The sequence below is a fragment of the Indicator indicator genome, chromosome 6 (assembly GCF_027791375.1).
Source record: "Indicator indicator isolate 239-I01 chromosome 6, UM_Iind_1.1, whole genome shotgun sequence".
Classification (NCBI taxonomy): domain Eukaryota; kingdom Metazoa; phylum Chordata; class Aves; order Piciformes; family Indicatoridae; genus Indicator; species Indicator indicator.
This window is the reverse complement of record NC_072015.1, coordinates 43,080,779-43,094,279: the sequence shown is the minus strand read 5'-3', so window position 1 is coordinate 43,094,279 and position 13,501 is coordinate 43,080,779.

Sequence of the window (13,501 nt, the reverse complement as noted above, 5' to 3'; positions counted from 1 at the left end):
CCATTAGATTTATTACTCTTTTTTTTTTCTCAGTGATTCCCTTTACTTCTGTTCAACAGGAGCACATAAATTATTCCTGTCTTTCTTTTTAGGCTGCAGAAATCACACAGTGGTGTTAATAGCATCTGAAGGAAGAGTGAGAAAAGAAGACTGAGAGGGGATCTGATCAATGTCTATCAATATCTGAGGGCTGGGTGTCAAGTGGAGAGGGCCAGGCTCTTTTGGGTGGTTCACAGTGATCAGAGAAGGAACAACAGGTTCAAACTTGAACATAGAAGATTTCACCTCAACATGAGAAGAAACTTCTTTACAGTGAGGGTGACAGAGCACTGGAACAGGCTCCCCAGGGGGGTTGTGGAGTCTCCTTCTCTGGAGACTTTCCAAATCCACCTGGATACATTCCTTGTGCAGACTCCCCTAAGTGATTCTGCTCTGTCACGGGGGTTGGTCCTGATGATCTCCTGAGGTTCCTTCCAACCTCTGATATACTGTGAGACTGTGATACATAACTATTTTTGCAGTGGAGAAAGGTTTGCTGCTTGCCTCACTTGGAGCACGATCAGGAAAGTTTCAAATGTATCAGGGTGTTGATTTACCAGATACGTGACCTGGTACCTACTCTACCCCTGCACCTATATGTTCACTACAGGCTGTTCCTCACATCCCATGCTGCAGGAGATGTCATGCTGCTGGGCTAACTCCTGTGCCCCTTCTGCATCTGGATCCGTCACATATATGGATTTTTTTGGTTTTAATTTGCTTGTTTCTTTTTGCTCAGGCAGGGCATAGTGTTTTCCTTTGGATATATATTCATATAACAGTGAGAGATCAAAAAAGTGCTTGGGGCTTTTCTGGTTGAGGAAGAGAAGATGACTATACCTTCAGGAAATACTACTTTTTGAGTTCTCTAGCTTCACAAAGAAAAAAGTATTTTTGCATGCCTGATAGCTCTAGGGAATATCATTCTCCCTATGACTATAGAGTGTTAAAAATACCCATCAAGTGAGTGTTCATTCGGATACATCCATCTTCCACAGACTCATCATGTCATAGTTGCATTATCTTTACCACTCACCATAGTCATTAATTGGATGCAGTTCTGAAGTACTCTTTATTCAAAAGAAAATCACCTGTGCTTTTTTAGCTACCTAGGTGGTAAAGCATGGGTAATAGGTCTGCCAAGTGGCTATATTGCCATTGTTGGAGACTTCATGGACCGAGCAATTAAGTAACTCAGAATCATTAGTAAAATGTTGATGCCAAAATCAGATACTCCTACACAAGGGATATGTCAGTTACTTCAGTTCTTACTATCTCCATCAGTGTTTCTGCTCACCATCCTTCCCAAAAGCTGTCATTCCTTATGGCACAGTCAGCTCTCTTGCATTCTTGAATCATAAACCCTTGTATTAGTTCGGGGTTAAATTAACAAGGCAGGAATTGTAAAAATAGAGTTCTTTTATTTTCCCCCAAACCCCACCCCAAAACTCTGTACAAAACTGATAACAATTATTTACAGCTTCTATTCAGTCATGAATTCTTCCAGGCTACTTATGTCAATTTTCAATACAATTTGGAGAGTTCAGAGACTGGAAAAGGCTAAGCACAAATAGCTTCACCCACTTATAAATCAAAGGCTGACCAATAACCCTTAAGGAGATATGAGTGGGCCGGGTACTCACGGGAATCAGAGTAGGAATTTGGAGATGGTCCTTAGCGCTCTCTCTCTCCTGACAGGCTCCAGAAACTGTCCAGTTGTGATCTGATTCAAGGCTCAGGCTTTACAGGATCGGTCCCACGGAGAAGCAAAATGGCAGGCAGGGCCCAGGCAGGCAGACTCACGGTTTTGCTGGCAGGCTCCCGAGCAGGATCGGTCCCAGGCTGGCGGTGGCAGGCAGGTCCCAGGCTGGAGGGCCGGTCCAGGAAGAAGGGAGCAAGAGCAGTGGGAGACGAGTGTCCAAAGTGGCAGAGATGAAACGAGTGTGCCCCAAAACACAAGTGAGCCGTGTGAAATTGAGAGCCCTGACTGCTCTCTGCTCACCTTTCTATGTATTCCTAGACAGTCTGTTGTGTCAGTGTGAGCTGAAATTCCCCCCACTCCAACAATGACCAGGCTAGCTCAGTCCGGAAGTGAATGAATGCTGTATTTACAAGCAGATCTACAATCTATGATGAAATGCAATGAATATGTACAAATATACAAAATTCACAACATTTACAAATACATACAATCAACACAAAAGCACAACCAAGCTCCCTTTGCTTCCCCCCAAAGGGGACTTTTCCCAAAGGGGTCTCTCTCCCAGGGGCCTCCCCCCCCAGACCCCTCTGGCAGAAAGCAAAGTTAGCTAAAACAGAAAGTTGTTAACTTAGCTCGCCAAGGTCAGTGTGTTATCTTCAGCCAGAAGAGAAGAAGAAACAGCAGCTAGACAGCCCAACAAGTTGCCCCGACTGCAGACTGCAGACTCCCCACTTTGTTTTGAGTAGTGGTTCTTAAACATTTCTATCTATCCAATGGAAGTGTTTAGAACAATCAGTATTTTGCTTTCTTATACCCAATAGTGACTTATTTACATTCTTTAGCTTTCTCTGCTTGAACTTTGCAAAGAAAAATTAAAAAGACAGTTTCAAACCATCACATCTGTCCATGCCAGAATGTGAACTATCCCCCTTATCACATACCCAAATCCCAGAGGGCTTCTCCCCACACCTGTAAATCCCTGCGGGGCCTCCATCGGGCAGGGCAGTAGGTGGTTACTACTGTCATCAGGGCAGGGGAAGACCATTTCACACCTTTGTCTCCCCTGTTCAGACCTCTGCTGATAGATAATGAGGGAAGGTGGGGGAATTTGGAGCACCTTGCAACAACCCTGTCCACTGTCCCAGAGAACAGGTTTCACTTAAGGGATTATTTTCAGTGACTAACACTTCAAAACTCCCCTGGGATCTATACTTATAAATATTGTATGTTTTGCTCCATGGTTTTGCATTTCACGAAGGAACCAATTTTCTACTTTCTTCGTATTACATAAGCTTGAATATAATGAACGCAGAATACGTTAAAATCATTTGATGCTACCACTGTTCATTCATGTTAAAATAATTGGTTCTGACCAGCCTGATGTAGTGTGAGGTGTCCCTGCCCATGGTAGGGGGGTTGGAACTAGATGATCCTTGCAGTCTCTTCCAACACTGACTGATTCTATGATTTTGTTCTATGATTCTAATTTATATTTTTTAATCATGGAAAAATGTTTATATTTAAGAAGCAGTGAGTGAGCAGTGAGAGATTAAACAACTTTTTTTTGTTGAAATAATACAGTGATAAATATAAATACAGTGATAAAATAATAAATTCTTTTTTTTAAAATGGCAATTATTTCTATCTAAATTTGAGATTTCCTTAAGAATCAAATTTAAACTTGCTTGATTTGTTTAAAGCTGAATTTAAGTCCTTATTAAATGCTGATTAAGCTGAAAACATAATAGACATTCAATTAAATTTATAAATGTTCAGAGGGAATTCTAACACCGTAAAGAAAAAGGATATAAATACAGTCAGACAGTTGCAAGGAGTTAAGTTGCTAAATCGAGATATTTGTCTCAACATTATCCCATGAAGATAGCAACTAAGACAACTAGGATATCTTGTCCTAAACTTAGCTCTCTGACCGTAGCAATTGATAACCAGACAAAACCCCAAGCTAGAGCTGTTGTGCAAGCTGGAGCTCACAGAACTTCAGTTTCCACATTCAAGACTGTTGTAATGCAAGTTGAAGCTTTCTGTGTGTGGTGGGCTGGAAAATTCCACCCAACATTAACTTTGTCAGACCAGCTCAGCTGGAAGCAAATGAAAGCTGTATTTGCAAGCAAAACTACAATCTATAATGAAATACGAGTATGTACAAAATATCCAGGATTTACAATATTTATAGGGATTTACAATTAATAAACAGCACAAGGACCCCCCTGGCCAAAGACCAGGGGAGTTGCAACAGCTTCTTCCCCTCCTTCCTCCCCCTTGTTGCCCTGTACAAAAGGGACAAGAGACAGAGCAGAAAAGTTAGAACTTAGCCAAAACACTTCACCCAAGGTGAAGCAGAAACCAACAGAAGCACAAAGTTAGTATCTCCCAGCCTGAGGACGTGAGAAGAGAGAAATTGTTTTGGTATAACCAGTTTAAGTCCCTTATCTCTTCCAATGGGATTGTTTAGAACTATCATTATTTTCTTTTTACACCCAATAGTGATTTATATACGTTCTACCACTTTCTGTTCAAGATCTGTGAAAAAAATTTAAAGGCATAGCCTAAAACTACCACACTTGTGCATAATCTAAAGATTATGGAATGAGTTGACAGTTTTGAGGGTCCTTAGACAGAGAGACCCCCACAGATGACTGATGCATGCACAGGTTAGAGGTGATCAGCATGCAACTAATGGCGGGACAGTGTTGACAGAAGTCGGACATGCTACATAGCTATGACAACTGAATGAGGAACTTCAACTACAAATGAGACTGGAAACGATACAAAACCTCAACTGTAATGGCAAAGTTTGAAGCTTCCTCGTGGATTAAGGCCTTCAGAACGTGTTGTTGGATCCCTGGTGGTGACTATGTCTTGCTTTTACTCCTTTTCTGTATTTCTAACTTTTCTCTCTGCACATGCAAGTGAAATAAAATTCATGTGCTTTTCCTCAACCATAAAAGAATGTTCAGAATCACAGAATCACAGAATTTTAAGGGTTGAAAGGGACCTCAAAAGATCATACAGTCCAACCCTCCTGCCAGAGCAGGATCAGGGGATCACACTGGAAAACATCCAAGTGGGTTTTGAATATCTCCAGAGAGGGAGACTCCACAGCTCCCCTGGACAGCCTGTTCCCGTGTTCTGTACCTCACACAGTGTAAAAAAAGTTTTCTCATCTTTCCATGGAACTTCCTATGCCTCACTTTCCACCCATTGCCTCTTGTGCTGTCATTGGGCATCACTGAGAAGAGCCTAACTCCGTTCTCTTGGCACTCACGCTTTACATATTTATAAACAGGATTGAGGTCACCTCTCAGTCTCCTCCTCTCCAAACTACAGAGCCCTCAGCTCCCTCAGTCTGTCCTCATAAGGAAGATGTTCCACTCCTTTAATTGTTTTTGTGGCTCTGCACTGGACTCTTTTAAGCAGTTCCCTGAGGTCCTACTTGAACTGAGAGACCGAGAACTGAATACAACATTCCAGATGATGCCTCACCAGGGCAGAGTAGGCAGGGAGGAGAACCTCTCTTGACCTACTAACCACAGCCCTTCTAATACACCCCAGAATGGCATTTGCCTTCTTGGCTGCAAGAGCACATTCTCATCCACAGAAGCAGATTGAGACAAAATGTGTTATGCCATAGGTATTAACTAGACTAGAAGTTAAGAGCTAAAGATCTTTCTTACAAAGTTATCCATGCAATAAAAGCATGCCAACAAATTAATTTCAGATGCAGAGGTGTATTTTTTACCTTGTATTTGCAGAAAGAGGGCAGTATGAAAACATGCTGAATAGGGCAAACTGTTCTTTCTCTTTCCTATTCATAGAGCAGTCATTACTGTTCACACTGTTCAGTTCTGCAAATATGCAGTAATCAGGACAACGCTTTGAAGAGTTCCTCTCAAGCAACTAAATTAAATATTTTTTTCTATCTGCATAGATAGAACATGTGTTTTCCTTACATAGACATCTCAATTTTTTCTATGAACTACTAAACAGTAGATCACTAAGCCTTAACCATATTCTCTGTAGTTTGTAAACTAGTTGTTGACAGTGCTCATTCAGTATTTTTACATTTCAAGTCAAACCAGCTTAAAATAAAGCATTCTTGAGAATGTGAGTGGTTATCAACTTGGTTAGTCTGCACTGAGATTTTCACCAGTGCAGCAACTGAGTGACCAGAACTGTGAGGGTGAAGTTGGTTTAGCTGGATATGCCTGAGCTGCCATTTTTTTTTTTGAGTTTTCCACAAGCATAAACCCAGTCAGGATGCAATACCCAATTTGGAAAAAAAGGCATGGTTTAATTCTCAGCAGCTGACTTCTGACAAAATGGATTAAAACATTGTTAAAGCTCTATATTAGTCATCATTTCTATCTTGTTTTCTTTTTACTGGTTTTGGGATGTTATTCTTAGTTAAAAATACAAAGAACATATTAAATAGCATAAATTAAATTGCGTAAGATGGAAAATCTTCATGTGGATAAGTATTTATGGGAAAATAAAAGACAAGAAACACAGGGCAGAAGTAAATTGTCTGTTCTTGGAGTGGAAAGAAATCACAAATTAACTTCTTAAGGGACATGGATGGGAACTTATGTTGTTCAATATATTGATAAATAAACTGGAAAAGGAAGCAGTGTGGTAGAAAAGGCTGCATCCTGATTGTAAGAAACTGCAGAAGGCCCACATGAGACTGGAAAAAAAGAAGTGGTAAAATTCAATGCAAATAAATATGAAGTGATACACACAGGGAAAAAAACCCCAAATCTAACTTCACATATAAAATGATGATATCTTGAATTTACCATTACCCTACAAGAGTGGATTACCTCTCATCATAGTTAACAGCAGGGATTATGATTGATTGGATAGCAAGTGCCATGAAAATACCAATTTTGACTAGTTGTCATAAAACTGAAGGAAATGCCAGGAATTACTAGAAAAAAAAATCACAAACCAGAAAGCATTAATATGCCATGGGTACAAATCCATGGTTAGCTTACATCTTGAAATGTTACGTTCAGTACTTGGGCTTCCATTTGACAAAGGATCTAATGAACTGGAAAGGTTCAGAAGAGGGCAGACAGGACAACCAAAGATGTGGCTTCTGTTTGAAGAATGGATATGTTTGGATCAGTGACACCTGAGAAGAGTTGTGACAATGATCTGTAGGACTGCGTATAGCGCGGTGAGGCAGGAGAGATCAATGGTTAAAAACCTTGACAGCACCACGTGAAGGTAGAAGAACCCATGTTCAAAAAACAAAAAAACAACAACAAAACCTTTCTTTGTTCAGAGGCTTGTCAAGTTGGAGAGCTTCTGGCTGAAGTACATTACACATTTTTGAGGTTTATGTGAATTGAGGAGTAAATGGGGAGAGTTCATGACAGAAAAACAAAAGAAAACAAAACAAAACATTGATGCTTACTAAGTCCCTGAGATATAAAGAGCTAAAGCCAGGAAAGGTATTGATTTGTCAATTGTTAAACTTCCATCCAATTTTATCCTTTTTCAAAACAGGTTATCTAGGTAGGTTATTCTAAATCTGACCCAAACAGAATATATTTTAAAGCATGGGAAAAAAATGTGAATCCTGCCCCTGAAATAGCTGTAAGGAATTCACAGACTAGGATCTGACACCACTCTTTCCTTTTTCCCTCTAAATAACGAAGCCTAAGTTAGTAATTTTTAAGATAAATTTGTTTAGCCTCAGCAATTCAAACGGTCCCTGATATTTTACAAAAGCATTATCTTAACTGTAACACCTCAGGTTTTGTTCAGGCTTATTTGATGCTTCTGGGCAATCTGCTCTCTTCAGAAAAGGTTTTGGTTTCCACATGCTATGAGAATTGATTTGTCAGACTTGGCAGACATCCACCTGGCCCTTTTCAGTATGGCCATTCCTCTACTCTGAAATACATCCTTAGTAAACTTTTTCTGTTTTGTTTGACTTTGATCCTTCCAAAGCAATAATGAACTTACTCTTTTTACCCTCATGTGTGTTGTTACTAGTACTTTGGTTTTGATAGAAAAAGAGAAATCTAGACATTATTTGAGGTAAATATTAATAATATCACACTCCATTTTAGCTTGAACTTAACAGCATATTTCTTATTGCTTATCACCTCTCACATCCAGTTCCAATTAAGAGTCATCAATTAAGATGTAGTGCTCACAACCCTTTTTCTTAGAATCATAAAAACATTCATGTTGGAAAAGACCTCTAAGACCATCAAGTAGAAACATCAACCCAACGCTGCCATGACCAATAAACCCTGTCCCGAAGTGCCACCTCTACAAACTTTTTTAATGCTCCCAGGGGTGGTGAGTCCACCTCTTTTCTGGGCAGCTTGTTTCAATGCCTGACCACTCTTTTAGTAAAGAAATCTAAACCACGCCTGATAAACTTGAGGCCATTTCCTCTTGTCCTATCACTAGTTACTTGAGAGAAGAGACTATGACCTCTTTTCAGTTAGTTGTAGAGAGAATAAGGTGTTCCCTCAACCTTCTCTTCTCCTGAATAAAAAAAAAGTAAAACAAAATAAAGCGTGGCTTCACAACCCTGTGTGTTCCTGGGAGAGTGGGCCTGGACCCAGGACCTTAGGGCCAGCAAGCACTTGTTGACTCTCTTTCTACAGATTAAATTTTCTTGGATTCAGTTGTTGTATCCTTGCCATTTGAATATTTTCTTCCTGGCTTACTTTCTAGTTATGCATCTTTAAGATGTTTCTGGGGTTGAATTTTTGGAGCACATACAGCCGCAAAGGGGTCTCCTTCCCTGTGCCCTGAGGGCTGTCCTCAGGCTATTGGCTTCTATTTATCTGTGCATTTTCTCTCTAAGTTTATTTTTTTGGTTCTGCCTTAGCCTCTTACATCTTGCATCTCTTACAGGCTCTTACATCTGACACACCTACATCCCTCAGAGACAAGGTTACCTTCTCTTTGTGGAGGTTTAAAATGTGAAACAGACAGGAGACCATATGCAGGCAATGCCTCTTTCTGCTGCTACTCTGCCACAGACATAAAAAACCCTTAAAAAACACTGTTTATGGTGAAACCAAACATTGAGACAGTTTTAATATATGTCATATAATTATAAGTCAGAAAACTAAGAAAGAAAATTCAGTATAGATTGTGATGGTTTGAAACTGTCTTTTTAATTTTTCCTTGCAAAGTTCAGAACAGAGAAAGTGAAAGAGTATAAATAAGTCACTATTGGGTGTAAGAAAGCAAAATAATGATTGTTCTAAACACTTCCATTGGATAGATAGAAATGTTTAAGAACTATTACCCAAAACAAAGTGGGCATTCTGCACATTCTGCGTTCGGCAGTGGGGGCAGTTGCGGGGCAGTTGCTGGGCTGTCTGGCTGCTGTTTCTTCTTCTTCTCTTCTGGCTGAAGATAAGACACACTGACCTTGGCAGCTAAGTTAACAACTTTCTGCTTAACTAACTCTGCTTCTCTGTCCAGGGGGGCCTGGGGGGAAGCTCCTGGGAGAGAGAGAGGCCCCTTTGGGAGGGTCCCCTTGGGGGGAAGCAAAGGGAGATCGGTTGTGCTTTTCTGTTGATTGTATATATTTGTAAATGTTGTGAATTTTGTATATTTGTACATATTCATTGCATTCCATTGTAGATTTTAGACTCTGCTTGTAAATACAGCCTTCATTTGCTTCCAGACTGAGCTAGCCTGGTTATTGTCGGTGGGGAGGGGGGGGGGGGGGGGAATTTCTGCTCACACCGACACAATAGATTCTTAAGTTAATAGTAGGAGGACATTTTATTTTCAAGGGCTGCCAAAGACCTTAAACTATTTAAATGGTATTATTAACATTTTATTGGTTTTTTTTTTTTACTTGCTTGGTTGGTTTCTTTCCCAGTACATGGCTAAAAAGTGTCTATGGGCAAAATGAAAGGAACAAGAGCTACGAATCACAGACCAGCACAGCTACATCTACACCTAAAAAGTTAACAAATTAAGAAGAACATGACTGTACCACCAACAGACATGTTGAGCAGCAATTAGTTATAATGTGGTGGGTTGAAAAATTCCCCTCAACTTTAAATTGCCAGCCCAGCCCAGTTGGAAGCAAATGAAGCTGTATTTACAAGCAAAACTACAATCTGCAGTGAAATGCAATGAGTATGTACAAAATATACAGAATTTACAATATTCATAGGTATTTACAGTTGATAAACAGCACAAGAACCCCTCTGGTCAAAAAGCAGGTGAGCTAATAGCTTTCCCTTCCCTGCTCCCCTCCTTACCCTCCTGACACAAAGGGACAAGAGGAAGAGCAGAGAATTGGTTTTTAGTACTTAGCCAAAACAAAGAACACAGCCAAGGTCAGAAAAGCAAAGCCAGCCAGAAGGAAGTTAGTGTCTCCCAGAATGAGGAAGCCGAAAGAGAGAGAGATAGTTTTCATGATTAGTTTATGTTTGTTATCTGTCCAATGGGATTGTTTAGAACTTATCACTGTTTTCCTTTTTACACCCAATGGTGATTTATTTAGATTCTAGTACTTTCTGCTTGAGATCTGTGGAAAATTTACAAGGTACAGCCTAAAACTACCACAATGAACTATTTTTTATAACATGATTCCATGTAGCCGCCTGTACCAGATATAAACTTTATGCTTCAACAGTAATGTTTCCATCATCTTTGCTTATTTAGTGATGAACTCATTTGCACTGTATTACAAAGGTTTTTCAAAGCTCTTAATCTGTGTTACATACACTATTCACATGCATCTCAAAATCGGAACCAGAGACCTATACACTGACTTTTGACAGAAAATAATCTGAAAGCTCTTTTGGAGTTACTATAACCTATGGATTTGCAGCTTAATGAGGGTTTCTTTTTCAGCGAACTGTAACAGTGCAAGAGCTGAAATCCCCCCACACCAACAATAACCAGGCTAGCTCAGTCTGGAAGCAAATGAAAGCTGTATTTACAGGCAAAACTACAATCTATGATGAAATGCAATGAATCTGTACAAATAGACACTATTCACAACATTTACAAATATGTACAGTCAACAGAAAAGCACAACCAAGCTCCCTTTGCTTCCCCCAAGGGGCCTCCCCCACCAGACCAGAAGGAATCCCCCTAGACTCTCCTGGCAAAAGGCAGAGAGTCAATAAGCAGAGAGGCTGTTAGACTTAGATTGTCACGGTCAGTGTGTTATCTTCAGCCAGAAAAGAAGAAATCACCAGACAGACAGAAGCTGAGCAAGCAAGCCAGGTCAGACTCAGCCTGCCCCAATTTTGTTTTGATTAGAGATTCTTAAACATTTCTACCTCTCCAATGGAAGTGTTTAAAATAATCATTATTTTGCTTTCTTACACCCAATAGTGACTTATTTACATTCCTTTGCTTTCCCTGTTTAAATTTTGTGAAGAAAAATAATAAAAAAAAAAGTTTTAAAACCATAACGAGATCCTTGACTGTCACTGCCTGTTTTATTAACAGACATAACAGACATTATAATGTCATAGACGTGTTGGCATTTTAACTGTTTATTTCTTGATTGGGACTCTTGTTTAACTTGGTTCTTGACCTGCTTAGATAGTTTGAGCAATACAAGAGCGGTCACAATGCATATGTTAAAAGTTTATGGAGTGCTTCATAGTAGAGGAATAAAAGGCTTTTTAATTTAATGTCTTTATAGTCTGGCATATTAAGTTCTGGTTCTGTACTTATTTGATTCAAATTCCTATCTCAGTTACACAGGTGAATCTTAGGAGTAATTCCAAGAATTACTGAGCATTTATGTCAACAGAAGAAAAAAGAATTTTGTTCCTGCATTCGGGTTATGCATTCAGTAAGGAATGTAATAACTTCTGTAGTACTGTAATATTCTGTCATGCCAGTGAAATTACTCTTTATGGTGCATTAAGAATAGTATCCTTCCAAAACAGGCAAAGGATACAAGCAATGGGCATACACAATGAGCCACTTTTTCCAAATGAAATGACTGAGCCATTTTTCTTTATGAAACACACACACACAAAAGTAATATACATTTCAGTACATCAAAATACTAATATTTCCTCCTTCCTCTCCCACACTCCCTAAAGAAGCTGTTTCAACATAGATTTTAATCTTGTGTTTCTGAGGAGTAATTAACTACCTGGAGAGTTTAATATAAATTAATCTTATGTTATAACATTTATGTTTTGAAATACTCTTCTTGTTCCTCTGGTGCTAAAACGGCTTAGTTGTAATCACCCCATAGGCCTGCAGCACTGACCAGCAATCACTACTGTTTCACTGGTCTTATCTATTTCCATTGCTATTTTAGTTTGAATCATGGAAGCCTCAGTTTTGCAGAACCTGATTTGGATCTTCCTTCCAGAGTTTATCAACATCTCAGCAAATTCAGCCAGGCTCTTGGAATCCCTGAAAACCATTTCTAAAAGGTTAGAAACTGAGATTTTGTAAATGATACCTGGTTTTGAAAACTGTATTAAAAAAACCCAAAACCTAAACTAAACTAAACAAAACAACAAACAAAACAATCACAATGAAACAATAACTGGGTTGTTCCTGAGCAGTAACAGAAGTGGGTGTGGTGGTAGGGCTGAACGCTTTCCGTTGGGCAGCTACATCTTAGGTTCAGTGCCCTATTGGACCAATTGACCTCTGACATTTTATATATATACAAGTGGCTAGGTAGCCTTGCCTTGCCTCGCTCAAATCTGCTGAAGCATTGCTTTGAGCCTTGTCACCTCGAGTTGCCCTGCCCTGCCTTGAGTGTCTGGTCCAGAGCCTGGGATAAAGCCAGGAGCCGTACATGTGCAAGCCAGAGAAGTCAAGAGCCTAGAAAGCTAGAGTCGCCTAGTCTGCTTCCCCTTGCCACCAGACTCGTGTCGTGCCTCAGTTTCCCCAGGAACCAAGCAAGTGCCTGTCGCCAAGAGCGTCGTTAACTGCCTGCCGTCCGCTGCAGCCAGACCAGCCTGGACCACGTAGGAAACCTTTCCTGCCGGCAATCTGCCATGCTGCGCCTACAAGAACGCCTCAAAGCTAATGCAGCAGCAGCAGTATCCCTTATATGGGTGAAACTAGCTGTGAATAACTAATTCACTGCCCTTTGCATTTAACAGTTCTTATTGAGCCTCCTCCCCACTGTGACTGAGCACTACCTGCTCTCGGGGACCTTCTCTTTCCAAGTTGTTGCCTCCTAATTTTCATAGAATAGTTTGTATTTGCCTAAGACTGCATAATTCCCTCTGTAAATATATCTCAGAACCATACAATGATCCTTTTAATGAGTTTTGGCACATTTCATAAATAAAGGGTTACTGTTTTTATTAATACCCATTTGCCATATCATTTTATTAATTATTGATGTGAGGGTAATTAATAAATAAGCCTCCCCCCGACAGCAACAGAGGGGAATTTTTTATGTGACCTACTTCACGTCACCTAGAAACATGTGAGTTTAATACATTGAAAATTGTAACCATTTGATTCTTCCACTTCAGATCATGCTCAATAAAATGCAGCATCTACCTTCACAGACCAACTGTACAGCACTGGAAGAGTGAGTTAGTGATAAGTTATATGATGATGATGCCAAATTTCTAATAAAATTATCTCCTCAGGTGATGTAAATAAGCTTAGTTTCTGTTGCTCAGGTGAAGAGAGACAAATTTACATCAGTAGAGAATCTGTATAATATCTTCTTGTGTCCTTTTTATTTGCTTTTCTCCCACTGCTGTTATTTCTGCTCCTATATGCACTTTTTAC